The sequence below is a fragment of the Dendrobium catenatum genome, unplaced genomic scaffold (assembly GCF_001605985.2).
Source record: "Dendrobium catenatum unplaced genomic scaffold, ASM160598v2 fragScaff_scaffold_908, whole genome shotgun sequence".
NCBI lineage: Eukaryota > Viridiplantae > Streptophyta > Magnoliopsida > Asparagales > Orchidaceae > Dendrobium > Dendrobium catenatum.
In genome coordinates, this window is record NW_021319370.1 from 1,465,643 (window position 1) to 1,474,585 (window position 8,943).

An 8,943-nucleotide genomic window follows, 5' to 3' on the forward strand; every position below is an offset into this window, starting at 1 on the left:
GGCAGGAAGAAACATCGGAGATCTGTGGTTGACGGAGTCCAGTGAAGGGAAGATCCCAGGCTGTGGTTTTGAGGAAGGCTCACTGCAGAAGGGCTGAGAGGAGCTTGGGGTTGACGGTTTGCAAGACTTGGACGGATCCGATTCATCCTCATGAGGTGGTGGAGGTGTAGGGATCAGAAGCGAGAAGGAATTTGAGTTTTGGTGTAGGGGTTAAGGTGTGGTGACTTCTTGCTGTAGGGGGGATTGAATTTGCCTGGGACGGATGAAGGTTGGGGCTTGCAAACGGGTTCCAGAGGCTTCAAGCGTGGAGTCCAGTTCGGCTACTTCAATTTTCTTGACTTCAATCACCAGGAGAGCATTTGATCGAGGTGAGTAGTTGCTGTCACCGTGATGTCTGGGATTTTGCTAGAGGTCTTCGACGGTGCCGAGGTAAAGATATTTAATATTTGATTTGAAATGTGTTCTGACTTTAGAATTTATTAGATTTAATAATAATATTTAATGATAAAATATTATTATTAATAGTATTAATAAATTAAAATAGTAGGAGTGTGATGATTGCCCCAAAAATGCCTTGATTTAGGTGCATTCGTGTAGCAATGTGTGCAATCGCCTCGAAATTTGTGTGTATTTCACCTCGCTTAATGTATCGAATTCACCGAATATCAAAATTGGATAAATTGATAGCGCATTTAGGGTATTTCCGATGTTTCGGTCGCAATGTCGCAGTTTGTTTTGTGATCGAATGTCATTTGAGCAACATCGAGTCTAATTTTCCTTAAAATGCATGTTATTGTATTCAAATTGCTTCGGGATTCATGCCACCACCCCAGACGATACAAATTGAACATAAAAAAATTTAGTTCTTAAGTATTTGCGTTATTCCGATCATAATGGAGAAATCTTTTTCGCGAACGGACATCATTTGGACAACAACGATACAATTTTTTCTCGAAATTCGTGTTGTTGCCAATTTTCTGTACCACTAATATGGATGCTTCAAATTAAATAAACAAAATGTAGTTTTAGAGGTTGACAATGTTCCTGACGCAACGACGAAGTTTTTTTGTCGGTTCGACGTTGTTTGATCAGTGCCGCGTTTTAATTTCTGGTGTCATCTTCCCTTTTGACTGATCTCATCTGATTCGACTATAAGGGGCATCGACCTAGCAGAATTCGACGTCCTGATCACAACGACGCCGTCCATTTGACAATCGGAGGTCATTTGACCCTTCAAGCGACGTGCGGCGCCTAGGCGTGTATTGTGTTATTCACCAGTTTAGGTCCTTTCTCGCGTGGTTTGAGGTTTAGGGGTTAACACGCGCACACTCACAAATAAAATAAACTAATAAAAACACTTTATTTTTATTTAGAAATTTTGAAAAGTGAAAAATTATGGAACCTAATTTATTTTTAATAATCCACTATATAAATAAGATTATAGAAGGATGTTCTTCTCTTCTATTAAAGAAGATAACATTACCAAATATGACATACAAGTTTGGTCTTCTATGGCATAAGTAGAGAGTGTCGGAGAGCAATGAAGGGTGATGACAATGACCAAGACGAAAGACATTTAGTAGATAATAATATCGTTGACTAATATCAAGTGATAATGGTAGCGGTAATAACATTTAATCAGCAACAATTTAATGATGATAATTGAACTACAATGTTTAGGTGGGGGCGATGACAGCCTTAAGATTATCGTGGGATAATGATAGTTGACTGATAGCATTTGATGATAGTTATTGTCGACATCACTTGTTAGTTAGAGCTTTGGATTTTTTAAGTTCTCTAATCACTCACCAATCTTAGGTCCCTCTCATATGAGAAAGGAAGATATATTTATAAATTTTTCATGTAATATTTTAATAGTTCTAGAACAAAAAAGATTTTGTTAGAAAGTATTAAAAATGAAATTTGTTTATTAAATTTAAATGAGAATTTGATTCTTAATAGAATATAATGAAGAAAAAATATTTATGTAGCTAACTCCAAGTAGTAGGATAAAGGCTTGTGATGTTGTTGTTGTAATGATCTTATGCTAGAATTATGATGTATCTATAATCCAAAAAATTTTGCAATCATACGAGCCTTCAAAAAATTCTTAAAATTTTCTATGGATATAAATAACATCTTTTCTACCTTAAAAAATTCCTTTCATGTCAAAAAAATTTCATTTGATGGGGTAGAAATTTCATAAACAAGTTTATTATTTTAGATTTTTTTTGTGGCTTATATGTGATGTGAAACATCATAGCTAATAGTTTTTCTTAGAACTAGCTTTTCATAGTTTGTTACCCGTTTTTTACTACTAGCTTGTAGATGGTCTTATTAGCCTTTAAATATGCAAGTATTGTAGAAGGAAAGGTATTGGTTAATGGACATGATATGATTTAAGCCTTTGAGCTTGATTTGTTCTATTGTTCTTGGAATTTCTTCAAGCATCTTCTTCTTCCAACGATCCAATGATTATCTCCCCACATCAGTTGTTATCAAAGCCCGAAACTTGCGAAGAACGATGGATTGCAGAAGAAGGTAGACTGTCGACGATGATCAAAGCTGAAGAAAATGGGCGGTCGATGAAGATCTACTCCGAATAAGATGGTCAAATAACAAAGATTGACGCAGAAGGAGATGGGCAGTCGACGACAATCAACGCCAAAGAAGATGGACAATTGATAACAAAGAAGACGACTATCCTCCACTCCAACTTCCACTCTAATGACAAGATCCGCCACCAACCTATCTTCAAGAAGATCGATGCCAAAGAAGAAGAGCAGTCGATGATGATCGACATCGCAAAGCCCTTCGGACAGCTCAAGTGAATTTATCACTTGACTAAATGGATACATTATTTGCTAATTTCAGTCATTCTATAGAATGAATATGCACGTCAGCAATCAATCTATCATCGGACATCTACTCGCCCTCACTCTCTTCTCCTGGTCTTACATAAAAACATGATTCCGCACTTGTGCAACCTCCTCCACTCCCGCATGACTTGCCGCTCCCGCATTTGCCTTCATGTGTTACTTCCGGCGACATCGCCCATCAAATTGAGCTCATATTTTGTCCTAGATGAACGCGACTCCGCCTAAATCAAGCCCGACCAATCTCACGCGCCAAAAGTCTAGTGTCCCCACCTGTTCTGACTCTATCGGAACCAAATCCACCTCTGGTCAGATCTGTCTGCATGTAACCCCTGCACTCATTGCCCGCTCAGTTTCGTTTCCACTGTTACACACCACTCAAGCCCGTCGACCCTGTTCAGTACGCGACCTATATCCAGTGCTAAAAACTATATCAATTTTTGATAAATCAGAGATGGATAAGCTATTAGGTGGAAGAAGGGGTAGGACAGTTCTGATGCAGCAGTTTGTGCGGGCCTCCAATTAGTTCTTGTAACATTCAGCAATTCGGAGAAACCGAATAGAACTTTACAAGTTGGCATTGTAGATATTATGATCCATGGTCGATTTGAAAGAGTGAATGTCCTTTCTTTCATCTATAATAAATATCCCAACATTATTGTGGTTGACTATACAATTTCCGATGCAATGAATGGAAATGATGAACTTTATTGTAAATTAGGCGTGCCATTTATCATGGCCACTACAGGAGCAGACAGAGAATTATTGCATAAGACAATAAGAGATGCCAATGTTTATGCAGTAATCTCTCCATAGATGGGGAAACAAGTTGTTGAATTTCTTGCAGCTATAGAATTAATGGTTGAGCAGTTTCTAGGAGCATTTTAAGACTATTCATTACAGTTGATGGAATCTCATCAAGAAGGCAAGCGGGATAAATCTAGTATAGCTAAAGATGTTATTTCTTTCTTTCATAAGCTGGGTGTCTCATTTGACATGAATAAGATAAAAATTATCAGAGACCCTAAGAATCAGAGGGCCATGCATCTCATATGTACCATCTCACTTCACCCAACGAGATCATTTCTTTTCAGTTCCAGCACAATGTTTATGGTCACACAATATATGCTGAGGACACCATTGATGCTACAATATTTCTTTTCATGAAGATCAAGTCTAAGATTCCTAATGTCTTAAACATATTGGAACCTATTTCTAGTCGAAGGATGAACTTTGAAGAGTTTTGTGCTGCCGCCATCAGTCCATATCATCCAGAAGCCTTGGAAAAATGGGAACAAAATGACAATGAAAGCATTTGAATATTTGGAGCAGGAAGGCAACATGGTCATCACAGTTGAAGCGCTGGGACAAAAAATGAACCAGACCTTCATTGTTCAAGAATGGACTAGACCTTTAGATGGTGGTATGTTGTCGTTAAATCTAAATATGTGGGAAATGTGCAATTATGTCTTTTGGAAGGAAGCTGAAGAAACCTTCTTAGCAAAGAGGAATTTGGACTCTAAGAAGGATGTGATTTCGTGGAACTCATTTGTTGGGCTATTGCTAAGAACAAGGGAGATTCAGGATGCACATAAAGTGTTCGATAAAATGCATAATAGGGATATTGTGAGTTGGAACAAATTGTTTGCTGAAATCAGGAGCTTATTATACTATTCTAGTTGGGATAAAGAATTCATTCGAAGAGCCAACTATGTTGATATTTCTGCTGATGGAGGCTTGTGAATTTGTGGAAATCTAAAGGAACTCAATTGACTGATGAACAAGCTTGCGAATAGGTATAAAGACGCAGAATTTTAGATCCAGGAATCCATTTTCTCCACTTACCTCCCTTCTGATAAAACAACTCGACGGAATTAGGCCCTTTTGACGTTATGGGAGTATGATGTGGAGTATCCAAGCTAATAGTTTTCCTTAGGACTAGCTTATAATAGTTTGTTACAAATTTGTTAGTACTAGCTTCTAGATGTTCTTATTAACCTTTAAATATGAAAGTATTGTAGTAGGAAAGGTATTGATTGATGAATATGATATGATTTTAAGTCTTTGCGCTTGGTTTGTTCTCTTTTTCTTGGAATTCCTTCAACAGTCATCTTCTTCCAGCGATCCAAAGATTATCTCCCCACATCAATATGCTTATCAAAATGAATTAATATTTTGTAGAATGATTACTTGCAGTGCTGGAAGAAGTAGTGCTTTATTATCTTTTAATTTTTCTAATTAATCAACGTAAAACTCTTTAGAAAAACTTTCAAAGTAAGTGTCCAAAAAGAATAAATTTTCTAGCATACTTGGTTTCTTCAAGACTCTAATGTCTTATAGAGTACTTATTTACTCTGATTTGATACAAATATATATATATATATATATATATATGTTCTTTAGTTAGCCTCTCCCTTCCAGTTCACTTTGGTAGGTAAATTTGGTCTTCACAGACCTAATCTCGATGCGATTCAAAGCTTTTTCACGAACTTAAAACTTTCGGGTTTTTTTTCTATCGGTCTGTTGGATTCTCGACATGTTCAATACGACTATCTAACGATCTTGATTATAGTAGGATATTTGCTCGTAGATCTTACTTTATTTTCAACTGCCAAATGCGGATTTTAAAATGGACTCCTTTTTTGACATCAAGGAAGAATCGCCCATAGTCCCTATATGGATTTCTTTCCCTAATCTTCGACTGCATTTTTTTAATCCTAAGGTTTTGCATGCTTTAGGTTCAATTTTTGGTAGACCTTTGCAAACTGATCAAGCCACTGCCTCTAGGACTAGACCCTCTGTGGCAAGAATTTTAGTGGAAGTCGATATTACGAAAAAACATTCGAAGGATGTTTGGGTTGGCTCTAAAGCTTATGGATATTTGCAAAAAGTGGAATTCGAAAAAGTTCCTGAATTTTGTTCTCATTGTAGAATGCATGGCCATGGTTCTGTGGACTGTTTTAAACTACATCCTAAACTTAAAAAGTCTAATGTTCCGGTTGGGAGTAAGCCTGGATCCTCTGATCAAATCTATATGCCAACAGGGAAAATTTTACAGATGGATCCGTTGGAGTCGATACCTATAACTGAAAATACTAAAATTTGTACTAATGCTTCTCAAGAGAAGGTCCTCACACCGGTTGTTGTTTCTAATGTGGAGAAGGAGAATCTTAATATTGATGTTAACCTTAATGTCCCTACGGATCCTAAATTATTTATTTCAGTTGAGTCTATGTTTAAAGATTTTGATTCTAATGTCATTGATAACTCTAAATTATGTTCTATGGCTAGTACAAAAAACATTTGAATGATTCTACAAAGGACAACATTAGTGGAGAAGATTTGAATAGTGAAGGTAGTGATGTTGCTTGTGAAGAAGGGGAAATCATCCCTCCTTCTAACAGTGAGCAAAACATTGAGCAAGAGGTTCAGAATTTTGTAAGTAACTTACCCCCTACCACTGTTCTCAATATGAATAAAAATGCTAATATTTCCTCCGCTCTGGCATCCTCCTCTAAAACTGATATGAATCATTCTCAAAATAGTGGTAATGGTGATTTTTCTAAAGTGGTTAGAAAGAAAGGAAAAAATGCTAAAAACTCTCAACCTATTACCCCACGGACAACCCGTGCTCAAAATTCTGTCAAATATCTTAATGATTAAAGCTCTTATTTGGAATGTTAGAGGTATTGGGGGAAAGGACTCTATTGCTAGAGTTTGTAATCTGTCTAGAATTCATGGTATTTTGTTATTAGTTTTAATTGAACCTCTTATTTCCAAAGATAAAATTGGTAATATTGCTTCTAAAATTGGTTTTTCTAATTATGTTGCTAATTGCTCCAATAAAATTTGGATTATGTGGAATAGTAATATTAATATTAATGTTATGTCGGATCACCCTCAAATTATCAATTGTTAAATCGAAATTTTCAATTATACTTGTTATGTGTCTTTTGTTTATGCTGCTTATACTAGGTGGAATCATCTCCCTCTCTGGTCCCAAATCCGCCAATTTGCTAATAATGTTAATGGCCCTTGGTGCATTGGTGGAGACTTTAATATTATCTCTAACGCTTCTGAAAGAAGAGGAGGTAATTTGCCTAATGATATTGCTATGGAGGATTTTAATTCGGTTATTACTGATTGCAACTTGAATGATATTGGTTTTTCTGGTAGTTCTTTTACTTGGAATCGCTCCAAAATATGGCAGCGGCTTGATAGATTTATTTTCAATAATGAGTGGCTCACTTCCTTTTCCATTACTTCTGTTGAGCATCTTACTAAAACCTTGTCTGATCATTGCCCCTTACTCCTTAATATTAATGCTATTAGTAGAGTTGGTATAGCTTCTTTTAGATTTCAAAACATGTGGCTTACTCATGATGATTTCAAAAATGTTATTAGCACTAATTGGAATGCTCCTTTATTTCCTAATAATGATATCAAAGGCATGCCTAGACTTTGGTCTAAACTTAGTAGATTGAAACATGTTTTAAACTGGTGGAACAAAAAGATTTTCAAGAATGTTTTTGCTAATATTATAGAAGCTGAATTGAAAATCCTAGATCTTGAGAATATTTATATGAATTTACCTTCTAGTGATAATCTTATGTGTCTTAACCGTGCTAAAGATTACCTTGTCACTCTTCAAAATCAAGAAGAATTTTTTTGGAAGCAAAAAGCTAATTTTAAATTTACTGTTGAAGGGGATAGGAATACTAGATTTTTTCATGCCATAGCTAATCGCAATAGGACCAAGAATTATATTCATAAAATTGTTAATAGTGATGGTACTATTATTGAATTCGAGGATCTGATTTGTAATTCGGGGGTGGAACATTTTAAAAACGTTTTTACAGAACATTCTACTAATTGCTCTTTGATTAATTCTCATATTATTCTGAAACTGATTAATGAGGGATAATGAGTTACTTTGTCTTAGCCCTTCTGAAGAGGAAGTTTTTAATGTTGTTAGTGAGTTAAATGGGGACTCCATCGCGGGTCCTGATGATTTTACTACTAAATTTTTTCAAGATTGTTGGGACATTATTAAAAAAGATATTGTTGAAGCTGTCCTAGATTTTTTCAAGTGTACTGCCTACCCGAAATACTTTACTTCTACTAATATTGTGCTCATTCCTAAAATTGCTGGGGCTAATATATAAGTGGAATGATTTCAGGCCTTTTAGTCTTTGCACTTTCTTTAATAAGCTAATTTCTAAGATTATTTCCAAGAGGCTGGAATACTGTCTTCCTAGAATTATCTCGAGTAACCAAACTGGCTTTGTGAAAGGTAGAAGTATTTTTGATAATGTTTTTCTTACCCAAGAACTTGCTCATGAGATTAATACTAAAGTTAAAGGTGGTAATATTATTTTGAAATTGGATATTTCTAAAGCTTATGACAATTTAAACTGGAACTTCCTGTGCAAGATTTTGTCCCTTTTCGATTTTGGTGATTTATTCATTAAGCTTATTAGGAACAGTATTGATAATTGCTTTTTCTCTGTTTTAATTAATGGTAGGAACCACGGCTACTTTAAATCGTCTAAAGGTCTTAGACAAGGGGATAATATTTCCCCTGCCCTTTTTATTATTGCTATAGAATACCTGTCTAGGGGTATTGAAGATCTTTACTGTCGTAATCCTAAACTCTTTTTTAGAACTATTAGAGGTTTTCCTATCACTCACCTTAGTTTTGCTGATGATTTCATTTTGTTTTCTCATGGCTCTATTCAAAATATTTCTATTTTGAGAAATTTCTTATCTCAATTTCAAGATGTCTCTGGATTGGCTATTAATAAGAATAAAAGTAGCTTTGTTGTGGGTAAGTCTGTTAATAGAAATAGAATTTTAAATATTCAAAGAACTTGTGGTTTTCAAGCTACTACTTTTCCCATCAAGTATTTGGGTACTCCTATTTATAATGGAAAAAAAAGGAACCATCTGTTTGAGGATATTATTACCTGTTTTCAAAATAAACTTCAACATTGGTCTTCCAATTTTTTATCTTATGGCGGTAGATTAATTCTTATTAAGTCGGTTCTTAACTCTATTCCAATTTACT

At 35.4% G+C, this 8,943-nt stretch overlaps 1 pseudogene; it reads left to right on the forward strand.

The window, feature by feature from the left end:
* The first annotated feature begins 262 nt into the window (after nt 1-262).
* On the forward strand, nt 263-4,195 carry LOC110099619 (annotated as a pseudogene).
* The last annotated feature ends 4,748 nt before the right edge of the window (nt 4,196-8,943 follow it).